A 14,736-nucleotide genomic window follows, 5' to 3' on the forward strand; every position below is an offset into this window, starting at 1 on the left:
AGGGTAGAGGCAAATGTGTGGGAGCCACAAATATGCAGACTGTGCCTGAATACGAGAAATAATTTTCTAAAATCACCGGGTAACACTTGTAAATCACAGAGAGTTTTCTATTAGTAAGGTGGCTAAATAGAGTAAAATAGGTGGTGGTGTAAAATAAGACTATTCCATATGAAATGGGATTAAGGACTCTAATGTACTTCTATCATTTTTAATTTTTAAGAACACTTTTTACTTTTTGAATGTTTTTATTCTATCATTATACTCTAGTTTATAAATATCTTCATTAACTATAAATATTAATATACTTTTAGAAATTTTTCCACCTGAGTGGCTCAGTGGATGAATGTCTGCCTTCGGCTCAGGGCATGATCTCCAGGTCCCGGGATCGAATCCTACATCGGGCTCCCTATAGGGAGCCTGCTTCTCCCTCTGCCTATGTCTCTGCCTCTCTCTGTGTGTCTCTCATGAATAAATAAATAGAATCTTAAAAATAAAATAAGTAATAAAATAAAATAAAATAAAATAAAATAAAATACCTGTTCATCCTTGCCTTTTTCTCTATTTACTGATCACTTGAAAGCTGATTGGGAGCCTTCTGCGTATTTTCTGAGCTTGTCTTCTCTGGAGGGTGATCTGCTGATCTGCTTAGGATGCTTACTTTGAAATCAAGAATGTTGGTACTTTAGGTCTTTTCTATTTTGTGCTTCAGATATCTCCAGAAGGCTCTTCCAGTCCTTAGCATGGAAAGTAACAGGACTATCTTCCAGAAACCCCTGAGAGGAGTGCCAGATGAAGGCTAGTGTTTTCAATATGCAATATTGGATTAAAAATTTAACAGCTGGCTTGGCTTTCCTCTAGCTGCAGGAGTGCCTGAGAATTTGGCTCTTTGTTGAACCCTCCTGCAACATAACTCAAGGACAGGATAAGTACACCACATGCAAAGGAAATCAAGGTTCTTCTCAGTGTTATATACCTATCCAAACACCTGTGCCTGGTGACAGAGAGTGTTTGTTGAGGAACATGCTGCTGATAAGCAGCCCATAATTGATGAGTAATATATAAGTGATGAGTAATATATAATTGATGAGATATAGCTTGACCTGGGGATGGGAACTTGTCATGTACCTCTGAGGAAGCATATGACCAGCAGGGTATAAAAACTGAAGGAACTCTACTAAAGATGCCTTCACCCCAGGGGCATCACCCTGCCTAGCCTCTCCTAAGGGCCCCAGGGCAGCGTGATTGAGACTTTCAGACATGTCTGAGAGGCCCAAGAATTCTTCCAAGCTGTTACTGCATATTCCATGTCCTTTCTCATCACTGTTTTGGCAATGCCTCCGTTGTCTTACGAGTTTGGTCATCAAATCAAACCCAGGAACCCCGCTGTTGGAGCAGTGTGGACATCGCTGGATGTAGACTTTTATCTATTACTGCCACTCACAGTATGATAACGCCTCACACCTGCCTTAAATAATTGTTCCAGTGTCCTTCCCTTTTGCCTTTTTTTTTTTTTTTTAATAAAACATCAGGTTTGTTCTGAACAGTCATCAGTTCTATAGACCGGCAAAGAGATGAGGAGGTTTGACCTCCACTTAAAAATATTGCTTAACCAATTCTGTTTTACCTCACTTTCACTTCACTGTCAGGTGTGGCTACCATTGTCAATTCCTGCATTTTGGGAGGGAATTCAGTATATCAGTTAGCTTCTTTCTTTGCTTTACATTTTGCCAGTTTCACATGCAGCTCAATAGCCTCTTCTAAGTTACCACTTGTCCATCAGTTTTACAGTTTCCAATATTGTGTTTTTGATCTTTTTTCCTCCCATTCGTGTTGATTTTCAATTTATGTTTAAAAAAATGTTTATTATCCTTTGTCGTAGGTGGTCCTCATATATTTTCTTCGTACATCTCTTTGGCAGGCTAGAAAAGTCTATGGATTCTCAAAATAATGATTTAAATTCATGAGATAAAATGTATAAGAATACAACAGAAAGCAACAGCACTGAAAAGTGGTTATAAAAATATTTTAAACATTTTTATGTAAGAATAAATATGTCTCCACTCATGCATTAAATAAAAATATTGAGTTGCAGGTCTAATATCTATCATAATTTGGTAGTGATCAGTATAATCTAAATTCTAGCTCTGCAATAGATAAATGCGATATGAAACTACCTATGATTTTTAATGATAATAAAGCCATAAATATTGCTAATACTACTGGGGTTTGTTGCGTGTACCTGTAATTGAAGGAAAGATCATTTTCAGTTAGAGGTTACTGAAAATAAATATATACATTCAAGTTCAAATCCATTCAAGTTCAGGTACTATGGTTACGAATTCCTGATTTAAAGGGTCTTCAGGAATGTAGGAACTAAATCTGTGTTTCAGTGTTCCACCTTACACTGGAAGTACCATAACTTAAATCCATGCAAATAAAAACAATTTTCTAAAAGTCGTATTGGCTGAAAATACATTCCAAGTGCTAGTAATAATTCACAGTCATCGCATGTGATGTTTCACCACTCTTGTTAAGAAAAAATGCATAATATAAATATATTTAATGGCTAATATGTATTATTTTCAGTGTGTTCATGCAGGCAGAAGGCTACCAGAATAAAGATGCAGCGCTGATATTTAAACTGAATTGAAATATATTCTTGTTATTAAAAAAGGTCATGCTCCAGTTGTTGAGGTAAGTGGGATGAGAAAAGAAAACATTTGAGGTTGTCATTACTCACATTGTGGAACTTCTAATGTAATACATCAGAAGGCATGCAGCATGATTTGCTGGTGCATGAGTATTTTCAAATACGTGGGAGAAGAGCCTTTTCTGAACCTTTGCCCATATCTCTGTGGTTTATGGAACAGAATCTTTCCGAGCTGACATACTACAGTGCCATATTTTTTCTTTGTCTTCTCCATTATTTATGTGGTTTAAAAGAATATATAGATATATAAACATTAAATATATACATGTTAAATTAAATGTCTGAAATGCTTAAATCTGTCATTTTGAGAGGTATAAAAATATATTATCAAAAAGTAATAGACTAGTTTCTCCCTGCCTCTTTCTGCTAAATACAACTAAAAGCCCGGAAATAACAGGTAACGAAAGGACGACTCAGAGTGTGGTGTGAAGATGAACTGGTGTGGTGCCCCATAACTGAAGGAACAATACAAAAGAGTATCTTATGTCCTCCCATGCAACAGAGGCAAGAGATCCTGGCTCAGAGCTTTTATAATCACCAACCAATCTAGCAAAACAAACAAACAAAACAAAACAAAACATGGTGCAAATAAGCTCATTTAACCTCTGGATCATTTGGGAGTCCCTCTGACAACAGACGAGTCTGGCACAACTGGCCTGTTAAAAATAGGTAACCCAGCAAAATGTTCTTATCTGTTGAGTCTCAGACTTCCCTATCTATTGACTAAGAGATAATGGGGTAACTGGGTCGCACTGGTAAGAGGGACTCTGACATTAACAAATGTCCCTTAGTTCCATGTGCCAGAGATATCCATATTCTACCCAGAAAGACCAGGATGGCCAAGGAGCACTGGTAGGGAGGATCACACCATTAGAACCTACCAGAGAGCTCCCTCCTTTCGCCACCATCCTGGTTGTGTGTGTTGACTGTTCCTCGCCATGGCTTCTCAGAAGACTCCCGGCCAAAAAGCAAAAGCAGAATCGTCCCATTCCCTAGTGGATTCAGATGAAAACTGGTAATAAAATCAGGTACAACTCCAAGAGGAGGCACTGGAGAAGAACCAAGCTGGTCTATGAGGAGGCATCACACATCATGAGACAGCAAACATAATTGGCACACGTATTTAAGCTGCATGGAGGTCATATGTTCCCATCCTATCAATATGGAAACCTCCTTCCTACCTGGACAATAGACATGTCTTATTAAGGAAATGATTTTTACTGTTACTATGCCTCTATCTCAGTAGGTTTGTTCAGCAATAAATGTGAGGTCTTTCAGCTGAGCTGCTATTGTGTTCTGATTTGTGAAATACTGAATTCCCCCTCCTGTCAGATCTCACATAGCCCTGTCTGAGAACTTTCTACAGTGATAGAAATGGCCCTTGACAAGCAAGTATTTAAAGTGTGGCTAGGGGGTACCTCTGTGCCTCTGTCTGCTAAGCCTCTGCCTTTGGCTCAGGTCTTGATGGGGAGTCTGCTTGTCCCCCCCTCTTTGCCCCTCCCCCTGCTCATGTGCTCTTGCTCTCAAATAAATTAAAAAAAAAATTTTTTTTTTTTTAAAGAACCTACCAGAGAATTGATTTTCATGCCCCACTACAGCAAATGCTTAACCAGAGAAGCCTCTTCATCCGTGAAGTTCTGAAATGAGTCTCTCCCATGGTATTGGTTTCTTCTGCTGCTAAAATAACGTACCACAAATTTAGTACCGGTACTTAAACCTCACTCTAACCAAAAGGTTGTACAACCCAAGCACCTGCCTGGCTACAGATAGTGCTTCCTGAGTAACATACGATTAACAAACAACCTATAAGTGATGAGTAATATATAACTGATGAGATGCAGCTCCACCTGGGATTGGGCGCTTGTTACATACCTCTGAGGCAGCACATGACCAGCCGGGTAGTCTCTCCAGAGCATGCTTTCCTCATAATTAATCTTCTAATTTTAGCATCTTTTAAAATCTGGATAGGCTGAGAAGTTTCCAAGACATCAAATCCCGGTTCCTTTTTGCTTAACAGTTCTTCCTCAATTTATTTCATTTCTCTCACATTTTACTAAAAACAGCCAGATGAAACCAGGCTGCATCTTCAACACTTTGCTTAGAAATATCTTCAAGCTAAATATCCTTCCTTGTTTATCACTTAAAAGTTCTGCTTTCAATATAACTCTAAGATATAACTCAGCTCAGCTTTGTACTGTTATATAGCAAAGATAAACTTCCTTCGTTCCAATGACATTTTCCTCCTTTCCTTCTGAATCCCCACTGGCAGCACCGCTAATGGCTAGCCAACAGTTCTACATGATGATTTATCCTATAAGAATACATCGTATTCTTATTTTTAATCTATAAGATCTGTTTCCTCTTCCATGATCCTACTTCTGAGTCCTCACCAGCAAGGTCTTTAATGTCCATATTTTTTTTTCCAATAAGCTGTATTTGATTATCTAAATATTCTCTAAGACAATATGATTTTTAACTATCTATCTACACTTCCTACAGGTCCTGACTAGCTTAGTGATGACTGTTTGTATTTCCACTAACAATCTCTTCACGGGGCACCTGGGTGGCTCAGTTGGTTAAGCGTCTGCCTTTGGCTCAGATCATGATTCCAGGGTCCTGGAATAGAGCCCCACATGGGGCTCCCTGCTCAGTGGGGGTTCTGTTTCTCTTACCTGTGCCCCTTCTCCTCCTGTGCTCTCTCTCTCTCAAATAAATAAACAAAATCTTTAAAAACAAACAAACAAACAAACAAACAAACAAATAAATATCTTCAAAGAAATTTAGGCTATTTTTTTAGCATGCTCCGCAAAGTTCTTTCAGCCCCTACCCATTACTGAACTTCAAAGCCACTTCAACCTTTTTTAGGTATTTGTATGTAATAGCAGCATCCCACTTCCATGTAATAAAATGTCCATTATTCACTGTTGCCACAACAAATTATCTAAATATAATGCACTAGAACAACCCAGATTTATTGTCTTACTGTTTGGGGGTCAGAAGTCTTAAAATCAAGGCGTGGTCAGGGTTAAATTCCCCTGGAGGCTCTAGGGGAAATATATTCCCTTGACTATTTCAGGTTCTAGAGGACATCTGAATTTCTTGGTTTGTGGCTCCTTCCTCCATTTCAAAGTTTACAACTCCAAATTCTATTTCTGTTCTGATACTTCTTCTGACTCTTCCATCTCCCTCTTCAATCTCAGGGACCATTTTAATTACAATGGGCCCACACAGATTATCCAGCAAGTTCTTCCCATCTCCAGATACATAACTTAAGCCACATCCTCAAAGCTGCTATGCTATGCAATGTAACTTACTCACAGGTCCCAGGGATTGGGACATGAACATCTTTGAGGGACCATTAGTTTGTCTACTGTGCCCACCTGAGACCCTGGGCACCTCAACCTGGGGAAAGACCCCTGAACCCTCAGCAACAACAATAAGGGTCATAAGATTCCCCAGAGATCGCAGAGAACTGAAAACCAGAATAGCTTGGTAAAGACTGAAAATTAAAATGTCCTTGGAACCAAAGTATGCAAGTGTTAGACAGGATATGTATGTTATACTCAAACATAGTGACTGCCTGTTAAAAGAAAGTATTTAAATAAAACTCAAGTCAAATGCTATAGTAAATAAAATGTCCAGGCTACTATAAAAAAAAAAAAAAGCCACTCATCTTATTAAAAACAGAAAAAAAGTTACAACAGATGTGAACACCAAGATGAATCAGATGTTGGGAGTATCCGAAAGTATTTTAGAACAGTCATGTTTAAAATGTTTCCATGATAAATTAAAAAGTCTCCTGAAACAGATATAAAATAAAACTCTCAACAAATAAATGTTATAAAGAAGTAAATGTAAATTACAGGACAAAAAAAATACAAAACAGAAATTAAAAATTAGTTCCATAGTAGCCTGGAGATGACAAAGGATAGGATCAGTAAATCTGTGGAAAGATAAATATAATTTACATAATACAGACGATTATGAACTAAAAAAAGATATGAACAAAGCCTTAGGGACAATAGGGTAGTAACACAAGCTCCACCACTTATGTCAGCAGAGTGACTGAGAAGAAAAGGAGAAAGTATCTGAAAAGGGATTTGAGGAAATAATAGCGGAAACACCCCACATTTAGAGAAATAAATAAGCCACAAATTCAAACAGTTCAACAATCCCTAAAATGATACAAGAGTTATTGCCCAGAAATAGAATTAAATTTTGAGGACTAAAGACAAAAAAAAAAAAAAAAAAATCTGGAAAGCAGCCAGAAAAAAAATGACACATTACCTTTAGGGGAACATCAATTTTCATAATGGTTGATTTCCTATTTGAAATAATAGAGGCAGAAAGAAGTAACACAACCTCTTTCAAATGTTAAATGAAAATTACTGTCAACCATGAATTCTATATCCTTTGAAACTATTCTTTAGGAATTCAGCAAAATACATTCTTAAGTGAAGATAAACTTTTAAAATGTGTCTGTATCAAACCCACTCTTAACAATTGACTAACTCAAAGCCTTGGAAATAAGAATCATTTTTCTTACACTAGAGTCTGGGATAAGACCCTCTATTCTCATCTCCTTTTCTCTTTGGGTTCTATATTCTCCTCCCGCAGCATGTGTCAGATACCCCATGGTCGTGATGTAATATTTACTTCAAAAAATGTAATTTGCTTTAGTTGAATATGATTTTTAGATTAAGTTATAGTGAAGGACAACATTAAATAGATTAAAATAATAAATAGTCAAGACATGCTGTAGTTTTTCAGTAATTGTGCCAATCAATATAAACTAACATTTCTTTAACTTAACACAAAACTTTAAAACCAAAGAGGACAGCCTCGGTGGCTCAGTGGTTTAGCGCCGCCTTCAGCCCAGAGCATGATCCTGGAGTCCTGGGATCGAGTCCTACCTCGGGCTCCCTGCATGGAACCTGCTTCTCCCTCTGCCTGTGTCTCTGCCTTTCTGTTTCTCTCTGTGTCTCTCATGAATAAATAAATTAAATATTAAAAAAAACAAAGATAATAGGATGATATTCTGGGTAATCTTTATAATGCTTGTGATTAAGAATTGATCTTCTCAAGATTTTGATATGGTTTTCATTTAAGAGCTATGACTATATTAGAAGTATATTGTGCACATTACTATCTGTGAAGGAATAATTAGGTTACTTCTAGCTTATTATTTTAATCACTTCTTAACATATTTTATAATTATTTACAAGCTCAAGGAAACCAAAGAAGTTGCTGGTTGGTTGACCAGCAAATAGTAGTTCAGTTTCCGTACATGCATAACTGATATTACAATAGTACACATCACTTAGATTTATGTAATAATAATTATTATTATAGCAAATAATTACGTAGTGCTTACTGTGCACCACAGTCTGACCTTTGTGGTCCATGTATATGCATTCATTTAATTACTCAATATGCCTATTTAATAAATAGTATATTGGTGTCAACACAAAGGTACATGTCTTATAAAAAGCCATATTTTATTATTTAACTGCTATAACAAGCAAGTCTCAAATCTCAGTGAAAAAAAAATGAAAGTTTGGTTTTACTTAGATCAAATTCAGTGATAATGCTTCTGGTCAGGTGGCTTCCCTAAACCCTTTTTGAAGTGGGAGTGAAGGTCACTAGCTGATGCAATCTTCTGTTTTAACTCTGCCATCTTGTGGCTTCAAGTTGACCCTGACTTCACTGAGTCAGGGAAAAGAGAGTGAGGAAAAGTATATAATACAACTTGACATGGGACCTGAAATCACATATTATATTAGGCAGGCCCAAGTCCCTGACCTCATCTAGGAGGTATGAGAAATTAGAAGACATAATTAAATATAGTCCCTAGTATGGCAACCAGTTTCCAGCCAAAGTTTCTTACTATGGAAGGAAAATGAGTATCTAGTCATCATCTTGTCACCTGTAAAACAGTGAATTAACCAGAATATAAACTCAGAAATGTGGCTCCAAAAACTATGTTACACTATTGTGTCAACAACAAAAGTAGAATAATACATATATCATATTTTACAGTGTAGTATATATTATAGTATCTTATGTAGAACACATATGTACATAATACAATGTAGTATATAATAGTGTTTGGTATAAGGCATTCAATAAAAGTAAGCTATTATTATACTATTAAATAAAGAATTAATAACAGAAACCATTTCAGCAAATTTAAGAATAAAAGGATGATTCATTACAAGGATACAAGCATATCTTATATCATACAAAGGTGGGAGTAAAATATGCTTATAATGAATGAAGATAGAAAAACTTAGTAAAGTAATAAAGAGTATAAAAAAGAAACAACAGGGATTCTAGACTGATCTAAATATACCTGAATTTTTTAAAATGCTAATGTACTGGGTGGGTACATTATAGCATAATATATGATAGAGAATGAAAACAGAATTTTTTATAAAAATCTATAAATTATTAGATTTCATAAATGTTGACTTAGTTTAAGTGTAGTAAGTGGATTACTTAAAGATTGTCATAGTCATGAAACAATCAGTAGTTGATATTTAGTTGGAAAAAATTCCAATATAATCAGATTATAGCCAGACATTTTGAATAATATGTATAAATATGTATACATATGTATATGTTTAATTTGTCCTTGTAAGGCATATGGCAATTTCTCCTCCATCCTTGGAGGGTGTCTTTCTTCTTGATATCTGAAGTGTGGAAAAGGAAATTTTCTATTTAGTCCCAAATTTGAATTCATTAAAAAGAATTAAAAACCACAAGGTCAATTTTAAGATAGAAAACCCAGAAGTATTTTGTGAGAAAGAAACACTGGCTATATAATACACAAAATACTCTGAGAGATACCTAGGGAAAAACTTTTTACAATTGCATTTTTCATTACAGTATATCTCACGAATACGGTATAATGCTGAAGGTTATAGTAAGCAAGAAAGGCAACATGTCCTAAAAATGCTTTGCCTTTAACAGAACTCTGATGATACGCATTTGCAATTGTGTAGTATTTAGTATGTGGCAGGCTTCAAGAAGGAAATATACACACATACATAAATTAAGTATAAAAGGTGCAAGAAAGTGACATATACACTTCATTTTTTTTGTATAAAACCATATACATATGACTGTTGAAAATTCAACTGAAAATCTTGATATTTATAGTAAAGATTCCAAATTAGGATTTTTTTTTAAAGATTTTACTTATTTATTCATGAGAATACACAGAGAGGAGAGAGAGGCAGAGACACAGGCAGAGGGAGAGGGAGAAGGAGGCTCCATGCAGGGAGCCTGACTCGATCCCGGGTCCCCAGGATCACACCCTGGGCTGCAGGCGGCACTAAACGGCTGAGCCACCAGGACGGCCCTCCAAATTAGGATTTTGAATTAAATTTTCATCTAGTTAATTGAAGTAACTTTGGCATAATCTAACTCTGCATTAAAACTTAATAAATTTGCAAATGTGTATGCACCTCGAATTTTGGATTGAAAGAAGTTGAAAAAACATGGTATTGATGTAATGAGAAAATTATGAAATGTGTATTCTCGGCCTAAGATAAAAAACACAAGAGGGGTGCCTGGGTGTCTCAGTCCATTAAGCATCTACCTTTGGCTCAGGTCATGATTCCCAAATCCCAACCAAATGTCAGGCTCCCTGCTAGAGGAGAGTCTGCTTCTCTCTCTCTCTCTTCTCTCTCAATCTCTCTCTCTCTCTCTGCTCCTCACCCTTGTTCCTGCTCTCTCTTTCTCTTTCACTCACTCTTTTTCAAATAAATGAATCAAATCTTTAAAAAAAAAAAACACACACACATAAGAGACAACATGTGTTGGCGAGAATGTGGAGAGAAAGGAGCTCTGGTGCACTGTTGTAGGGATGCAAACTGGTACAACCATTCTGGAAACAGTATGAAGGTTCCTCAAAAAATTAAAAGTAGAATCATCATATGTTCCAGTAATTCCACTACTGGGTATTTGCCCAAAGAATACAAAAACACTAATTCAAAAAGATATGTGCATTTTTATGTTTATTGCAGCATTATTTATAAGAGCCAAATTATGGAAGCAGCCCAGGTGTCCATCCATAGATGAATGGATAAAGAAAAAGTGGTAAATACATATAATGGAATAAAAAAGAATGAAATCTTGCCATTTGCAATAAAATGGATGGATCTAAAGAGTATAATGCTCAGTGAAATGTTAGACAGAGGAAGACAAATACAATAAGATTTCATTCATATGTGGAATTTAAGAAGCAAAACAAATGAACCAAGAAAAAAAAGGTATTAACCATTTATCAGATATATGGTTTTCAAATATTTTCTCCCACTGCGTAATTTGACTTATTGTATTGCTTGTTTTTGCTTCGCTGTTCAGAAGCATTTTAGTTTGATGTCATCCCACTTGTCTATTTCTGGTTTTGTTACTTGTACTTTGGGTGTCACATGTCAATTTTTTAACTATTTTAAATAGACGTACATAAAAATAAAAGCCAGCATTAAAGGGAATGAGAAAGGGAAAAAAAGGAAATTTTGATATAAAATACAAAGATAGAAATAATAGGAAAAAAGAAAAAGAAATGCTAGCTGCAAGATAGAGGTAACATAACGGTAGTAAGCATTCCTGTTTCAGAATGAAAAAAAACAAAAAAGGACACTGGAAAGTGCTGCGTACATTGAAGATTTTGTAGCCATTTGGTGGTAGGTAGGAGAGAGTGGGCGGTTCTCCAGGTTCCTTTGCTATAGAGTTATAAAGGTGAGATATTTTGGGAATCTGCGAGAAAATTCCCTTCTTAGCTGTACTGTTCATACTGTTAATCTTCTAAAGAAATCCAACTGTTATTTCTCTTACTGCCAACATACTTAATTATTGTTGCATAGAGCAAAACAACGATAAGATCTGAACAAAACAGATGGTGCAGCATTGCCAGAAAACTTATGTTTTACCATGAATTTTTATAAGATAGAGAAGAAAGTACAATTTTGTTGAAAATGGCCTAGACAAATCAGTATTTTTTACAATGCTGATGCATATACATTCGTGGTGATTAAAGTACTCTAACATCATTTCATATTTCTAAGAGATGGTTTTCTAAGTACTTTATAAAGCACAAAGAATACACAAATCATTTCTAAAGGATGACATAATTAAGAATACTTGCTTGTTCATGGTTATAGCCAACTTACGGGATAACGTTCCTTTGTATTGTTGCATACTATCTTTGAAAATCAACCTGTAATCTGGAGTTTTAATTAAATCAGTTTGGACTTTAAGGTTGCAGGGTTCTTTGGATTTCTTGAATGTATTTGACATGTTAATTTCTAATCTGTTATATGAAAAATAATTAGTTTGCTCATACCCATTTCTAGGCAATATATTATGACAGGTAATACATAGACTGATGATAAAGGGCCTTGCTCTTTGGAGAATTACCACCCTGTAGGAGAAGTTGACATTTAAACTGACAATGTGGGATCCCTGGGTGGTGCACCGGTTTAGCGCCTGCCTTTGGCCCAGGGCGTGATCCTGGAGTCCTGGGATCGAACCCCACATCAGGCTCCCTGCATGGACCCTGTTTCTCTCTCTGCCTGTGTCTCTGCCTCTCTCTCTGTGTGTGTGTGTGTCTCATGAATAAATAAAATAAAATCTAAAAAAAAAATACAAATAAACTGACAATGTACATTTTATGAAATTATTAGGTAAGTACAAAGTTAGAAGAAAATCTGGGGAGCACAAATATTGGGGCACTGAAGTCAAAATAACAGGGCCAAGAAAAACTTTTACGTAGATAAGATGACATAATAGTGTTTTACAGAGAAATGGATGTCTCTTCGATGTGAAGACAGATAGAAAATGATTCAAGTCTGTAAGAAGACCATCAGAAAAACCACCAGTGCATTATAATGTGTGGGGTAGGGGATCCCTGGGTGGCTCAGTGGTTAGGGCCTGCCTTCAGCCCAGGGCGTCGTCCTGGAGTCCCGGGATGGAGTCCCACACCGGGCTCCCTGCATGGAGCCTGCTTCTCCCTCTGCCTGTGTTTCTGCCTCTCTCTCTCTCTCTCTGTGTCTCTCATGAAAAAATAAAAAAATAAAAATTTTATAATGTGTGGTGTAGGTAGCCAGGCGCAAACATGTAATACCCAAGGTGAAGAATATTGAGAGATACAGCGGAAGAGATAAGTAGTCTTGAGTCCTGTTGGGGCCTTCTCTGACATGTAATCCATTAAATGTCACTCTGTTGGTGGATGGAGGGCAATAAACATGCATAGAGGAATAAAATGAACCACTTGGCTGTAATATGAAAGAAGAGTTTAAGGGGGAGATAGCACTGAAATCAGAATAGAATAAATTTATAACAATAGAGATAGACACTTTATTGTATGCTTGACAAATAAACAAATGAAAGACAGTATAGTATATATATGTGCATACACATGCACATGTTTGGGTGCACACACACACACACACACACTAGACCATTGTTGACTAAATGGAATTGTACATCTTTATTTTGTTTTGTTTATTTATATATCTATTGCAATTTTTTAAATATTTAAATTCAATTTGCCAACATATAACACCCAGTGCTCATTTCATCGAGTGCCCTCCTTAGTGCCCGTCACCCTCTATTGCAATTGCTAACACAATATCTGCCTAATCCTAGGACTATAACTACATATAGTTGAGAACTAAAACTAAATCTAAGTGAAAAATGCATATATGGAATGTAAATATAGCACAATTGTTAAAAATAAGCTCAGAACGTACACAAGAAAATAAACAAGTTGGCTTTTGAAAAAAAAAAAAAAAAGAAAACAAACAGACATGTTCAGTCTTCAGATGAAGAATCTGAAACTCAGAAATATAGGTGACGTTTCTAAGGGCACACAAGAACTAGAGTCAGATTCTGTGCTTCCAAAACAACTTGTTTTCCACTCTACTATTCATCAAATCAGTAAAAATAATGACTTAAAATTTATTTCTATAGGAAATAAGTTTTTCTGTAAATACGTAGTAGTTATTTTAGGGATTCTTTTATGCATGTAGTATGGGATTTTAAATCATTCAATCTGTTTAAACATATTGCTAGATTAGATCAATAGTTTTACATTTAATAAAATAAACCATCTATAGAATGTCTTTTAATCATTTCTGCAATTGTTTCATAGTCTATTCTAAAATTAGCATCGATAGTTTGACAACTGAATCATTTCTGAAGAAAATGCTATTATCAGAATGTTTCTATAGTTATTTGAAAACCTTATGATCAAAATACCATACACATTAATTAAACTGTATGAGAGTAGTCTGTTCTTAAAAAAAAATCCAGAAGGCTTGTAAATGGATTTTAAGTTACTTACTTACATTTTTATTGATTTTATTTATGTCGATTTATGTTCAAATAGTAAGAAATGCTGGGAAAATACATTAATTATTAATGATTTTAAATCTTGAAATAAAGCTTACACACATTTTTAATGAAACCCCCGTGTGCTAATATTCCTTTTAGTGTTGAGTTCATTATACATTTCATTTAAATACTTTTTTTCATCTGTGAAAGGCACCACACTTATATCTATTTTATTATTTGCTTCTTGTCCTCACCTGTTCCTATCTAGAAACTTCTCATAGATACCTACTCTAATGTGTTTTATATGACATTGTCGGTCCTTGAAAATGTAAATACTGTGGTTTGGTATATATCTGGTTTTTTTTTTTTTTTGGTATATATCTGTTTTAATTTATGTTAATGCTATGGTGATAGAAATTGCATTCAATTTCATACTTATTCTATTCCACAGTTTTTCAAGATCTACTCATATTGTCAAGGAGTTGTATTTACTTCACAGTCTACTGCCATAGGTACCCAACATATTGCTCTTATCCATTTCCTTGATTGTGGATACCGGGGTTGCCACTACCTCACCCCTACCAAAGGAAAGCTTCACCAAAGACCCAAGTATACACCTGTCTGGGGACCTGAAAAAGCTTTGTTGTAGTATATAACAAGTAGAATTTCTATGTCATAAGGAA

This window comes from Vulpes vulpes, chromosome 6 (genome assembly GCF_048418805.1).
Source record: "Vulpes vulpes isolate BD-2025 chromosome 6, VulVul3, whole genome shotgun sequence".
NCBI classification, from domain to species: Eukaryota; Metazoa; Chordata; class Mammalia; order Carnivora; family Canidae; genus Vulpes; species Vulpes vulpes.